This window comes from Balaenoptera borealis (genome assembly GCF_965194805.1).
Source record: "Balaenoptera borealis genome assembly, chromosome: 15".
Lineage (NCBI taxonomy): Eukaryota > Metazoa > Chordata > Mammalia > Artiodactyla > Balaenopteridae > Balaenoptera > Balaenoptera borealis.
The window spans coordinates 63,608,227-63,624,260 of NC_138871.1; the positions used below are offsets into that span (position 1 = coordinate 63,608,227).

General features: G+C 33.1%; 1 long non-coding RNA gene across 2 annotated transcripts in view; it reads left to right on the forward strand.

The window, feature by feature from the left end:
- Positions 1-16,034, forward strand: part of LOC309611876 — a 224,813-nt gene that overhangs the window by 174,981 nt on the left and 33,798 nt on the right. For both annotated transcript variants that reach the window (XR_014234802.1, XR_014234803.1), the window contains one exon: positions 2,592-2,729. This is a non-coding gene — a long non-coding RNA (uncharacterized lncRNA). The remainder of the gene's footprint in view (positions 1-2,591; positions 2,730-16,034) is intronic.

A 16,034-nucleotide genomic window follows, 5' to 3' on the forward strand; every position in this document is an offset into this window, starting at 1 on the left:
AACAGGTTTAAAACATCCTGGGTAGTATTTGTGTTAAAACACATAAAATGGGGCTCACAGCTTAAGCTTTTCTATGTTCTGTTTGAAAGGAGGGCCTGGGACAGACAGTCCAGATTGGACTGTACCGAGTTATCTAACTCATGGTGAACCTCAGAGTAGGAAATAAAAGTCTCCTTTTTGGTGATAGGAGTAATCAAATCAGAGAAAGTAAGTTCATCCTCAGAAGAATCATCTCCCAAATATTTTCTTACGTAATATTTCTTCTTGGGTATAAAATTATTTAGGGATATGATTTCTGTCTTGGATCCTGGCCAAGGCAATAGAATAAAATGAGAGGAAGTAGAAAGGAAAAAAAATAAAGGCAGGTAAATTTGATCTATTTTTGTGGTTCTCTGCCTTAATAGGCATTCTTTTTTGAACAGGAGATTTGTAGATGAGAAAAATTGAGATCCACTCTTTCCTTTTCCTAACTTCTGCCATACTTCCACACTGCTGACATGCAAAACCTATCTGACGAACACATCACAGTTCCTGGAAGATGAATTAGAAATTACATGTTCCTATATGAAGGCATGTAGTAATTTATCCTTAACTTCTACAGCTTATTTAAACAAATGCTTTTGCTCTAAATCAAATTCAATACTGTGGATGTCATAAAGGTGTATAAATATTCCACAGCCACTAATGGTCCTCTGAAATAAGCATATTCTATCATCACTCAAGACCTCAGTCATATAGTATATTTTGTGATACTTTCTAAGTTAAATATTTGAGATGATCTAACTTCTTCACACTTTCACAGTACATGTTATCATTTCTTTTATTCATTTTTTGTTACTGTTGAAGAAATGTCTGTTATTAGATAATATGGCAGGGATTTATAACTCTTTCCACACGTTTAGTTTCTGTCTACATAGTATATGGACAGTCAGTAAAGGCAGTCTCAAAAATTCATTTATAAGTTGGTTGTCTAGAAGTTAATTTTCCCATGTAATCAAGGTAACAAATTTTGGTTCTCCAGTCGGATTTTACTAATGTAAATTCTATATCCTGTGATCAGTGACATTAAAATGTACAAGAGAATGAAAAAGGGGAGAGATCCACTCTGCCTTGGATAAACACAAAATAGAATTTTGAAAACAGAGAACTGTGATTATGGTAATTCATTCTGTTCCTTTAAGGACTTTACCCTCACCTCTTCAAACCCATTTTCCCATATCCGTACATACTACTATACTGCCAGAGCCTGCCCTATATTAACCCTATTCTTTTGCATTATGCTTCCCTCTCCAATTTGAAATCTCTATCCTCCTCAATCATGACATTTTGTCTTTTTAAGAAGAATAATTCAGCAAAAGGATGAAAGAAGTCAAATTCACTTCAGTTAGGCTGTGAAGGATGCATAGATATAAACTACTTTAAAGAAGATACTATACTCTCTCATTCTTTTATTGTCGTCTACTTAGGATAGTACTTAGATAGTACTTAGCATATATTCAATTTTTAATATATAATAATATTTATACTATATCTAATAAAATGCATTAATCTCAAATAATATCTATTACCTAATAACAATGATGTTTTTATAGATTCCTGCCTTAAACTGGTTTCTCATTTTTAAAGAAGTTGGCTTATTTAAGTTAAGGGGACTAACATATATTGAGCACCTCATATGCCCTAGGCCCATTAGATGTTTTATATAAATTTTCCCAAAATAAAGTAAAATCTATGGAGTAAATATAATTCTAGTTTTTAGATTAGGAAACTAAGGCTTTGTGAGTTTAAGGAATTAAGCCAAGAGGGTCACTATTAGATTTGGCATTCCAACCTAGTTTTGTGTGACTTCAAATCCTATACTCTTTCTGTTAAAAGAAGCTGAAAAAGGAAATTGTGTTAATAGCTAAAATTATGGTAAATCTAGCAAAATGAAAATAAAGATTTCAGAAAATGTAGAAGAGTGTTGTTGATGGGTTTTTTTTGTTTGTTTGTGGTGGGACCATTCAAGACTTAAAACTTACTTGAGAGTCTGCCCCTAGGTTTATAGCTCCTTTATTTTCTTCCTTTCTATCTAAAGTCTTATATTTTCCAAAAGAACTATGCTCTCTGAGGACAGGCACTGGTGCTGTACATTTCGCTACCTCCATATGAAATTCTATGGCTAACTTCTAAGACTCAATAACTATTTTTTAAATAGATGAATGAATAAATATTTTTCAAATCATCAAATAGGAAGACTCCTATTTCTTAACTTGAAAAAAATAAAATTTTAATTGATATAATTTTTCTCTTAGGACATGCAGTAGTTTATATTTTTATGTCTTTCCATGTACTGCCCTAAAATATTTTGTTCGTTTCACTTAGATATTTACAAATGGTAGTTAACACTTTACATATCTCACAAAGCTATGGCTTTTGATAATAAGAAAATTTACCAACCTAATTTTCTATGTTCTATGAATAAAAAATGCAAATTGCTCACAGGCAGTTTCATTGTAGAAGAGGAATAGTAGAAATTTAAGCAATTTCCTGTGATTTGCATCAAGCCAGGCAGCTAATCTGAATCTTTCATACACTTTTTGTATTAACAGAAAAAGAAAGGCTCTTGCCAGAAATTATCCTGACGGTTGACTCTGAAAACACAGGCTGGGATTTGGCTTCCTGGTTCTGAATCATAGCAGGAATTAAACACTTCATTTATCCTCTTCCCAGGAGATCATCGAAATGAGGTAAGTCAGCATTACTCTATGGTATGGCTTTTCAGACAAGTTGGAAAGAATATACTAACACCATTTGATTCCCTTCTGATTTGGCTCTTAAATGTTCAAGGTCTTTCTTATAGTGAATTGAAACACAAGTTGAATTATACAGAACTTTAACCATTAGGCTAGTCTCTCTCTGTGACATTTGAATCTGGGGGACTAATTTATTACTTCCTAGTATTTTAAATTCAACAAATTCTTCTGCTGGATTAGCTGTGGTCTGTGTGACTTAAAGTATGGCATTGAAAGAAACAAAAATAAATTTCATGATTTAACTTAGGTAAAAAGATTGGGTGATACATCTCTCAGTCTCACTGTCCTTTTCTTTTTTTCTTATAATTATTGTATTTTGTCAGATAGGGCTGGATTATGCTGCCAAATATCAGTGGATTCACACAACAAAAGTGTATTTTTTGCTCAAATTACATAAACAACATGGTTCAGCAAATTCAGTCAGAGACCCAAATCAACACAGCAGTGGGAAAGAAACACAGAATCCAAATCATGCACTGACTCTTATCTCTCTACATGGCAGTGAGATACACGATTTAATCTTCCATTTTGTGGTCCAAAGCGATTCTCATTACCGTGCCTAACTCCAAAATCAATTGAGAAGTGCAACTTACCATGTTCACTGAAAGGTAGAGCACCAGAAATGTTTGATGATCAGCACCAATGACTATCACATGTTTCTTATATCACACATTTCCTTTTCTCTCCCAGCAGCATAGAGGTTGACATCTCAAATCCTCACATCGGAAAATCTGGGACAAAGTAGACTGAGCTATTTGCTTGCTACAGAATCTTGAACAAGTTTCTAAACACTCAATGCTTGTTTTTTTTTCATCTGTAAATGATGAAAAGCAATGCCTCCTCCATCACAGGCAAATTTCCAATTTTTACAATGAGCTGTTTTTGAGCATTTCTTCTATTACCTTTATTATTTCTTTGCCAACACTCCACCATCTTAATTAGTTTAGCTTTACATCAGGTTTTGATATCTGGAGGGCAAGTACCCCTTTACATATCTTCAAAATTGCATAGGCAATTTTGGCCCTTATTTTCTACACAAATTTGTATAGTTTCAGGAAAAGGTGTTTAACATTTACATTGAAGTTAAATGTTAGGTAACAAATGACCAATTTAAGATATTGAGTCTTCCTATCCACTAGCCCTAATATATTCTGCAGATTGTTCAGTTCTAAATATTTTCTAATTAGCATTATGATTTCTTAATTAAATCATTAATTATTTGGCAGCATTTCAAGTTTCCAAAATTACATTTTATAATTTGTTTTATTGATTTCTAATTTTATTGATTTGTATTTAAAGAAAATGGTATGTTTCTGATTCTTTGGTATTTATTACTTTCTTTATGGGCTAGTACATAAGTATCTGGGAAAATGTCATTGGTTGAAGGATTCTATGTATGTACACTTAGAAGAATGTGCTGTTTCAGTGTTCTGTGTTACTATTTTAGTCATTCATTATCATTTTTTTTTTGCTTAATGATTCAATTACTGAGATAGATGTCTTAAAACTCTTCTAATATGATATGGTTGTCTTAATTTCTCTTTACAATTTCATCATTTTTGCTTTAGATATTTTGCAGCTCTTTTGTTATCTGTTACCCATTCATTCAGAATTATTTTATATTTTTGGCAGATTGCTTCTCATCAATATGTGGTAGCTCTTTTTATCCTTGTTGTCTTTAATTTTCAGTGTATTTTTTCTGATATTGTTAAAATAACTATTCTACTTCTTTTGTTTTATCATTTACTAGTACATGTTTTCTTCCCATTTACTTTTAAACTCTGTATTGTTACATTTTAGGTATGTCTCTCTTAAACTACATTTAGGTGTTTTGTTCGTTTGTAATCTGAGAGTCCCTCTCTCTTTAACAGATGAGTTTATGTACTCTATACAGGCTATGGATATATTTGGTACTATTTTTATCATGTTTTGGCCAACATTTTTTTCCACACTACTATGATGACACATAAAGAGCCAATACAGTCCTTTTAACTCCAATTAATAATCTCTTGTTTATTCCCCTATGAGAAAGAAATTGTTTTCACTTGTTTTTTTGCCATTATAGGGTAGTATTGAACATGCTTGAACACACCTCTTTGTTTACATATGCGAGAGAAATCTTGGGTAGACACTGACAACTGCCGGGCTCAAATTTGTACATCTTTAACTTTGGTAGCAATCACTAGGCTGCTGCCAAAAATGGTTATACAAATTAAAAACCCATCATCAGTTATTATATTAACTTATCTCCAATTTTCTTTGTTAATAAAATGGATCCAAGTAAGGTATTGAAATTCACACTACAAATTAGGGCTTGAACACTAATGATTAATACTTCGTTCATCAGATTACTCCAAGAAGGGCCCTTTTCCCAAATGTTTTAAAAGTACTCTGATTCTTTAGTACCTGAAGATTTCTTGATTACTCTTTGTTTGCCAAAATGTTGGCTTTCCAATGGTCTAGCTCTGTTCAGTATTTGTCATTCTTATTGCTATCCCTTGTCTAGCTTCTGCCACTGACAATTTTCTCTGCTCCTGTGATTTTTGTGATAGGCCATGTAGTCCAATTTGCAGATCAGTACTGGCCTAAACTATAACAGCTCCATCCTTGCTTCATCTTGTCCAATATTATCAACCTTTTTCTATCATTGCCTTTCTGATATTTTAAATGCAACCTTAAAATAAACCAGTGGTGTAACCTAGTATTAAAATCACTTGTGAAAAAAAAATCACTTGTGTACTCTCAGTTTGTGTAAATAGAAGTACAGAGAACAGAACATAAACCTATTATACTTGTGCTCCAAGTGTAATAGTATTGTGTTAAAATCTGAGTGCCACATTTTCAGAGAGGAATTGACAAAAAGGAGAGAGTATAGTGAAGGGCAACCAGAACGGTGAGCTGAGGGAAATGTTGTATGAAGCACAGTAGGAAAAAAGAAAAGTGAAAGAGGGAAATAGGAAAAAAAATGCCTAGAGACTTTCTCCCCAGAGAAGAGAGGTCTTAGTGGAGAGACATGATAGCTGTCTTCAAACATCTGAAGCACTGTCAAAGGACAGAGAAAAAGCATAGAGTAATTCTTTGTCACTGTTGAGGGCAGAATTAGGATTAATGTGTGACTTAAAAAGACATGGCTCTCAGCCCATTATAAGGAAGTTATTGGTCATAGTAATGTTCATCCAATGAAAGAACTATCTGCCTTGAGACATAGTAAATCGCCCAAGAGTTCTATATGAAATAATATGTGATAGATTACTAGAGGGAGCAGGAGCTTTCACTATCTTTAAAATATCTATGAACCAAATACCCTACAAATGGGAAAAAAAGATATATTTTAATATGTGCATTTGTATGAAAACAGATCCTTCCTTATATGTGTCAAAATTCCTACTATAAAATAGCATTGAAACAAATATTTTATATATTTAATATATTTTCAAATGCTTTGACTAGTGTATTTATTATAAACAATATTTAGAGTTACACCTCAAATTCAATGCTTTATATATTAATTAATTATAATTTTAAGTCACAATATGCTTCATTCAGAAATACAATTAACTGCATTCTAATGCTAGAATACAAATATAACATTCAATAAAATTCAAAGTAATATATAGAATTCACAACACTTTAACACCTAATATTGATGATTACAGTAATAAGACCTACAAAACTTTGTGAATTAAAATGTCTTGAAAAATTCTATAGTGCAGCTGATGAGGCCATACTGAGTGAGTTTTTAGATCCCATGCCCATCATTTGAGCACTGAGTGTTACCATCCACTAAACTTGATTTGACTACATTTCAAACATAAATAAATATTCACATTAAGTAAAAGATTAAAGTTCTCTGTGGAATTCTAATTTTTTATTATCTGTGGAAGTTTTATAAATTATTAAGAAAAATTCTAGTGGCATATCCATTCATTGATATTTGAAAACTGCTAAAATATGTTTTCTTCCTTCCAAACATTATGGTTTCTTTTCACAAAACTGCAAGTTTATTTACATTTGTCTTTTTATTGCGAGCTTTTTCCCAACCTCAATCAAATTTATAATTTGATTTTTTTTGGTAGTTAGATCTTAGTGGAAAAAATACACTTAAAACTCAACACTCAATTTAATCAAAATACTTCAGTAACAAGTTGTACCTTATCAGATTTACTAACATTATAATCACAACCCATCAAGGTAAGAACAACTCTCCAGGTTGCCAAGTTTTTCAGACAACATTTCCATAAGACCTTTCCATGACTGGACAAAATTTAATGAATGTTATATTTATGGGACATAAAATAGGTGATAATTTTATACAAAAAAGAATTTCTAAGAAAAGACAGTAAGAGATTTACCTCGAATTTTAATAAAATGAACACATAATCACTGTTACTTTGCTAATTTATTAACACTGATTATTTGGAATCTTCTCTGATAGAGAGAGAATGAGAGATTAATTGACTTTTAAATCACTGATTTAGGATCTTACTATGCAGTAACTTCACAACTTAGTTGCTGTGAAAGAAGACAAATTATTGGAGTTAAAAGACCATATTGAATCATCAAACACTTGTGCACTTGATTCTATCACATAAAATAAGTAAAGTTGTAATAACTAGAGATATTTTTGGGAAAGTAGATCTTAGTATTTTAGTTCTCTTACATGGGAATTATTTATTTATATATATATATATATATGGCATATATATATGGTATTTTATAATAGATATATAATATGTAATTATATACAATTATATAATTAATATAATTATATATATTTGTAGAAGAAATCTATGACAAGATTGAAAATAACTAATTCCTGCAATCCCACTCCTGGGCATATATCTGGAGAAAACTATAATTCGAAAAGATACACACATGCACACCAATCTTCACAGCAGCACTATTTACAATAGCCAAGACATGGAAGCAACCTAAATATCCATCCACAGAAGAATGGATAAAGAAGATGTGAAATCTTACTTAGCCATAAAAACTGAAATATTACTTAGCCATAAAAAAGGATAAAATATCACTTGCAGCAACATGGATGGACCTTACCTCATACCAAGTGATGTAAGCCAAACAGAGAAAAATAATGAAAAATATAATTATATCTGTATTAATTTTTATCATTTATGGGCTTCCTCATTTCTTTGTGGAGATTCAAGTTTTGTCTTTTTTTAAACATCTTTATTGGAGTATAATTGCTTTACAATGATGTGTTAGTTTCTGTTTTTTAAAGAAGTTCCTTTGACAGTTATTTTAACAAAAGTCTCCTAGCCATGAATTCTCTTGTCTTTTGTGTTTTCTAAAAAAGTGTTTATTTCACCTTAATTTTAAAACATATTTTCACTGGGTTTAGAATCCGGGTTAACAGGTTTGTTTTTCTTCAGATTTTGAAAGGCGCCATGTATCTTCTTGTATTTTGCATATTTTCTGACAAGACATCTGCTGTAATTCTTAGCTTAGTTATTCCCTGTGTAATATTTTTTCCTTTATCAGCTTTCAAGATCTCTCCTTTATTTAAATATTTAAATATGGCATGTCTAGATGCATTTTGTTTTACTTTTTTCCTGTTTGGTGCTCTTGGAACTTACTGATTTTGTGGTTTGATAGCTTTCATTATTTTAGAAAATTCCTTCCCATTATGTTTTGTCTGCCTTATGCTGTCTCTGTTTTTCCTCTGGAGCTTCAGATAATCCTGTGTTCAGTCATTTGATATTGTCCCACAATCCATAGCTCTTAGATTCTGTCCCATGTTTTTGTTGTTGTTTCCTTTGGATTCAATTTTGTTGATTTCTTATTTTCAAGTTCACCGATTTCTTAAGTCTGAAATCGACTACTGATGAGTCCATCAAAAAGTTTTCATTTCTGATATCATGCTTTTCTATTTCTATTTGATTCCTTTTTCTATTTTTAATCTTTTCATTAAAAATCCCTATCTGCTAATTCAAGTAATCTATCTTTTTCATTATATCCTTTAACATATTGTAACAAAGTTACTTCAGAGTACTTGACATATTTCAAATATCTTGGTCATGTATGGTTCTGCTGATTTTTTTGTCTCTTGACAATGGATTGTTTTCCTTGTGTCTTTAATTTTTTATTGAATGTTGAACATCATATGTACAACAGCATAGACTAGGGTTAAGTAGTACACATGTTTATAAATTAAAATGTCTCTTTTTCCATCAGGTCATTAGTTGAAAGTCTAATTAGGAGTTGAACTAGGATTGAATTTTGTTGTTTCTATGGTTACAGTTAGGACATGTCTAACATTTTAATCCTGTATTTTTTTTGTAAATCTGCTCACCTCAGTTATTCTTGTTAGTCAAGAGACTAAGGATTGGCCATTGAAATTAGATTTCAGGGATTCTCCTTAAAAATGGATTTTTTTTTCTTCTCCTTTTGGTTGAAAATTGGGTTTTATGGCTTGAGCTTGAACAGTCATCTTGATGTTGAGGATCAAAAAGACACTTAATGTTGAACAGCAGGAAGCTTGGAAAGAGAAGGCGTGTGTGTGTGTGTGCATTTTCATTCATCACTTTCAGCAATCTTAATAGTTTTCATATATTGAAATTGAAAGAATTCATTATTTTAAAATACCTTGTTTTCTTTCTGTTGTTTTTTTGCCTTGAGGAGAGCTCATTGCCTCCATTCTTCATTTTTATTATTAGAATTTGTACATGATTAATGTTATCCTAACATTTTTGATCATCTTGAATTTTTGCTCAACTCTGGAAATTCTTTTTTATCTTTATATTTGACATTCCTACTTTGAACTTAGCTATCTCTATTTTTCTTATCCTGTTTATCAGTACAATTATTTTATCTTTAGGGAAACATATTTTTAATTGCCATGAACTTTTTCTAATTGTACCCTTTTAAAGCAGTCTTTTCTGGGAATTCCCTGGCGATCCAATGGTTAGGACTCGGCGCTTTCACTGCCAGGGCCCAGGTTCAATCCCTGATCAGGGTACTTAAATCCCGCAAGCCTCTCGATGTGGCCAAAAAGAGGGCAGTCTTTTCTAATTTAATGATGTCTTCTGATATAATAAAAGCTATAATTTCCCATGCTACCTCAAATATCTGATGGATATGAGTTGTTTATCTTCAGTTTGTTAAGCTTTTTAATTCTTATGAGGATGGAAATGATAACCTCTAAGCTCTTTATATATTAGACTGGAGCTTGTAAGTCCAAATTTATATTTTTAACCTAAAGCATAATAATTGAGCACAGTTGAAAATTATGGAATGGGAAAATACATACCAAACAAATGCATAATAGCCAAAAGAGAGTTAGTGTAGCCATGTTTCTATCAGATAACAGGTACTAACCCAAGACCCAAAAGATATAAAGCAAAAAACGACAACACTACAAGTAGAGTTTGATAAATCCATTATCACTTTTGAAGACTTTTAGCATACCTATCTGAAGTTGATGGACAAAAATTAAGAAAGAGAAAATTAAAACAGTAAAATAATCAAACTTGATCTAATGAATGTTTAGACAATCCACTACCCAACAATTATTTAAGAAACTATACTTAAACACTTACTTTAACTGTACTAAAACGTATGAAACATTTTCAAAAAATTGACCTTATACTTTCCAAAAAGAAAGCCTCATCAAATAAAAAAGATCAATTTCTTATAGACCAAGCAGAAATGAATAAAAATGGTTTGTATGGTGTTGTGGCAACCATTCTGCTGTGCAGAATTTTACAACTCACTCCCAAGTTTATTCTCCTCTTCACTTTTTAACACTTCAAGAAATTTGCTGGGTAGGAATTGGGTAGGGATGAGGATGAGGATATCATTTTCAAAAGACGATTTGACTGTTGAGCCTTGCCACAGATAGGGGATGAGATTCTTACAGGTCTTCTTAAATTATTCTGTAAGTTGTATTGACAAGACAGGAAGTAGTACTGAATCCCCATCTTAAGGACTAAATAATTATTCTTTTCTTTACTACAAGTATAAAAACTGTGGGTTTGTCTTGAGTTTTCCCAAATTTTCAGGATATTTAGATTAAAATTAGCAAAATTATACAAATCCTATATAATAATTAAAATATTTAAAAATCTGAGAAAATAATGGAATGAAGGTTATTACAGGATGGCTCAATCTAGTAGATAATAATGAAAGTTAGAGACTTAACGTTACTTAAAGCAATAAGAAAAGGAGCTGAAATATTACTAATCCTGAAGAATAGAAAGACAGACATTCTAAAGAGCAAATTTGGCACTAAGAGAAGAGGTCATTATAACTCTGAGATTCATTAGTATTATTAGTCTTTAAGAATTCCCCAACACAGCTGTGTGTGCTGACTGGCACCAGGTAGTAGATGTACTCTCCTCCATAGACTGGACTTTATATTTCTATCAGTGTAGTCTGCAACTAATCTTTCAAGCAACCACAAGGGAAATCACAGTTAAGTAAGAAATTAATGAGAAATCACAGTCAACTGAGAAGGAAGAAGGGAGGGAGAAAGAGAGAGGCAATGTTTGTACATATGTTGGTTGCACACGTGTGCACTACTTCCATGGGAAAACAGAGAGAATTGTTTTATTCTAAAGCAGCTTTTTCCCAAAATGGCTATGAGAACCAGGATTGATGTATCAGTAAAATTTGCCATTGCAGTGCCTCAGTGGGTGATTAGTTATTAAAACTTGTCCTGCTCTATGCCCAGTGCTGAATTCATGTGACAATTTCCAAAGGAAAAAAAAAAGAGCGAAAAGAGAGGAAGTGTCAGGTGCTTATTTTAAAAGGTCTTTGTCTTTCAGTTGCATATATTATATTCATTTTATATGATGTTTTACCATGAGTGGCCTTGTGAAAATTCTGCTGACCGGAGTAGAGGTGCTCCACCCATGGACCTTTAAGAGCTAATATGTTTCGGTGACCTCAAAAAAGAAGGCATCTCTACCCCCTTCATACTATCCCTTTAAGCTTAAGAACAGCCTTCTCAGAGCACAGAAAAATTGATACAAAATCGATTGAAGCATGACAGATATTGCTATTGTGGGATTTCATAATAAAAAAGGAAATAGAAAACAGCAGTCTCCCGGAGCATATTAATGATGAGATAGTTACCACACTCATAACTTGACCTCAAAGTCAGCAGCACTTTGGCGATGATCAAGAGTGCCCCAATTTCCTTTATAAGGGCCACCTATTAGTTATTTTCGACTGATCTAAATCAGTGGTTGTCAGCCAAACATCTGGCAATATCTGGAGGCATTTTAGGTTGTCACACTGCCAATAGGAGAGTTGACTGCTACTGGGATCTCCTAGTAGAGTCGAGGGAAGCTGGTAAATATCCTACAGTGCATAGGTTAACCCCACAATGTAAAAATTCTGTCCCCAAAGGTCAATAGTCCTATGTCTGAGAAAGCCTGGTCTAAATGCAAATTCTCTTTTCTTTCTTTTTCTCTTCTCCTGCAAATGTATCTACCTCCAGAAACCAAATGATAAGACTGCAAACCATTGTATGAGAAAGATTATTAAGAATTATGTTACCATTTTTGAAGTATCACTGTCCTAGTCAAAGTCATTTAGAGTATTACTCCATCACATAAAGGGCATTATCACAATTAGGTTTCCAATATTTTGAGAACAAAAATGATGGAATATATACCCAAATTGAACTTGACTGAGGATTTCTTAATTATTTCAGTAATCCTCTAAATCATTTTGAATCATTTTGTGCATGATACTGTACACTTGTGTATATTTTACATATTTGCTTGCAATTTGCATATATTGTGATCATTTTGTAAGCCAGACAATATGTTGTTTGCTTTTTAATGTACTGTCTCAGTTAATTTTCAAAATAACTATGCAGGGCAGAATTATTTCTGTGAACATTCTACAATGAGAAAACAAAGTATGGAAACTAGATGACTTGTGCTCCTACAGGCGTACCTCTTTTTATTGCGCTTCACTTTGCACTTCGCAGATATTTCATTTCTTACAAATTAAACATTTGTGGCAACCCTGAGTCAACGAAGTCTATCAGCATCATTTGTCCAATGGTATGTGCTCACTTCCTGTCTCTGATTCATATTTTGGTAATTCTTGCAATATTTCAAACTTTTTCATTTTTTATTGTAATTGTTATGGTGATCTGTCTTCGGTCATCTTTTATGTTACTGCTATGACTCGCTGAAGGCTCAGATGATGGTTAGCATTTTTTAACAATGAAGTATTTTTAAATTAGGTATGTACTTTTTTTTAGACATAATGCTATTGTACATTTAATAGACTACAGTATAGTATAAACGTAACTTTTACATGCACTGGGAAACCAAAAACATTGCGTGACTTGCTTTATTGCAATATTTGCTTTATTGGGGTGGTCTGGAACCAAGCCTGCAATAGGCAAAGTATGCATATTTTTGATTAATGAATTGCAAAGCCATGATTTAAATTCTGGTCCTCTGAATTCAAGATAATTTCCTCTTATCACTTTTAGAGACCAATGATGGAAACACCCAAACTTAAGCAAAGAGAGAAGAGAGGAGGATAAAAAGGGGGATCTTAGGTAGGTGCGTTAGGCTGCTGCTAAGACCTTACTATGCCAGCCACAAGGTATAGGGAGAATACAAAAGAGGAGAACACCAAAGCGTGAGTGAGTGTATAAGCATGCTTGAGACAGGGGTGGGGGAGTAGCGCTTAAGCATTACCTCCCAACATATTTCAAAGTCAATAGTAACCCAATCCATCACTAAATGTGGTGCATTCATATCATAGAATTGGAAATAAGATAAATCATTTCTCACTAGTTAGAGGGGAAGGAAGGTAGGGTTAGCTACAAAGAATTTCAAGAACCCCCTTTGTTATTCAAGCAGAGAAGCCATATAAGGATTTCAAAGTAGAGAGAACAGCGTGAGCAAAACCATGGAAGCAATATCTAACATGGTGCCATAATGAAAGTGAACTGTGAAATGTTTAGATGGAAAAGAGGGTAAGAGGGATGGATAGTATTAGTAAGATCACAGAGTCTTTTGGGTCAAGGAGTGTTTTGATGTTATTTAAAAGGCAAAGGGGAAGCACTTTAAAACTTTATTCAAGAAAGTGATTACTTAGTTGTTCTTTTGAAATAAGGCAGCATAGCATAATGGTTAAGTGCCCAGTCCCTGGAGTCAGATTTCTATTTCTGCTACTTAGAGTATAACCTTGGGCAAATGACAACGTTTTCACCTTTAAAGCAGGAATAACACTGTTACTTATACCACTTTGTGTGTGTGTGTGTGTGTATAGATTAGATTGTGCCTGACACATAGTAAGTACAGAGTGAATGGAAGCTATCATTATCAATATCAATAATATGTATTATATTTATATTTTTGTTTTGGAAATATCACTTTGAGTACCTTTCAGAGAAAGCTTTTTAGAATAGACAGAGATAGAAACAATTTTTAGATGTCCTTGCTGTATACAGATAAGAAATTAAGATAACTTAAAGTAAGTCAATGATAAAATCATTGAAGAAACTGGTTCAGATCATGTGATGCTAGATCTGATAGATTTTATTGACCAGGTAGATATGGGAAATGAAGGAAAGGACTTATTTTTCTGTATTTGGAAACTGGTTGAATATTTTATTCATTGAGATGGGGGTACAAGAAGAGCAGGTTGATGGTAGAATATGGTAAGTTCAATTGTGAACATGTTGCATTTAAAGGTTCTGTTAGAAGGCTGAGTAAAAAAAAATCTTCAGTCTATGGAATACATGGGACTATATCTCCGAATAGAAAATGACATTGGACGTATAGTTTTGAGAGTTATCATTAAATTTAGTGGGGGAAAGGGTTTTTTTCTTGGTGAAGGGTGATTACTTCTGGAATACTCTTCCCTCAATTCATCTTCTCACTTACATCTGATTATTTGAAAAGACAAACCGGGTATGAGAAACTCAGCATCTTTCATTCTTCTTTATCTTGGGGGCCATCCTTTCTACAGAAAGCATGTGTTCTTCAGTGTTCTTTGTCATGTGATTTGCTTTGGAGAAAAATAATATTTCCACAGAGCAGACCACAGTTATCCACTGTTGCCAATGAATGGGTGGGTAGCTCCCTGCTTTATTGCATTTCATTGTTTGACATTCCACATTTCCAAATATATAGGCCACATTCAAAGACACTGGCCTTTTCAAAAATATAAATATGATGTTTTTATTTCTACCCACCTAAGTCTCTGTCTTCTCTCTCTATATGATCAGAATTCAGCTAGAGAAGAAGGTGACTGTTTATTGGACCCCCTTTAAGACTATAATCCACATGTAGGTAGCAGTCAAAACTATTGGTATCAGTGAAGGGAAAGCTTCCAGAGGAAGTACTTTAGAAGAGGAGAGAAGAGGAGATGGAAAATAGGAGCAATGAGAAGTGAGCTAAGTTGAAGAGAGAGAAGAGGAAGATCTACTTTTAAGGGAAATCAGTACAGAGCCAGGACTACACTATTATGGGAAGAAAATCTCCTGGTAGGATAGACAGAGATGAGTTGGAAAACTAGAGTGTCACAGGAACACATCAAGAGGGAGCTCTTGCAAAAGAAGCTGTATGGGTGGGAGTGGGGACCAGTCAATAAAACCAAGTACTGAAGATTTGTCAAGTCAATTAAGGGCTAAAAGCTATCTTTAAGATTTGTTATTTAGGATGCAGCTGATGAATAGCTTAGAGCCAGCTATTCCTATTGGAAATGGAGGCAGGGGAGGGGAGGAGAAGTGAGTTGGACCAGGCTGTGTCATTCTTGCTACTATAATTTTGTGTGTGCACTTGTGTTTACACAGATAGATGCATGCACATTTTCATATTCTTCTTCATCTCAAATTTTTTAAATCAAAGAAGAGTCTCCTTAAAAGTCCTATTGAAATTATTCTGGGACAGGATTTTTTTTAATATAGCAAACAGTGATATAAAATGTATGTGTTTCCTCTCCTTAGGAGGGATAATTTTTGGTCAAAATCTTTATGTGATTTACTCACAGTACATGAAACTTTAGGCCTATCTCTTTGCAAGGACAAGCCTTATTCTAGCTAAGCAGTGCAAATGAACATAGATCAGTTATTTAGCCTTCTACTCACATATTTTGAATGCTTCATATTTGTCCTGAACTGTGTTAGGCTCTGCTAATACTTAAAACACCAACTTCAAAAATAATAGGTCAAGCAGTATCTTATTGTTGCTTGTGTAACTTACAGCATGTTATGGTGAACCTGAATATTTAGTCAGCATC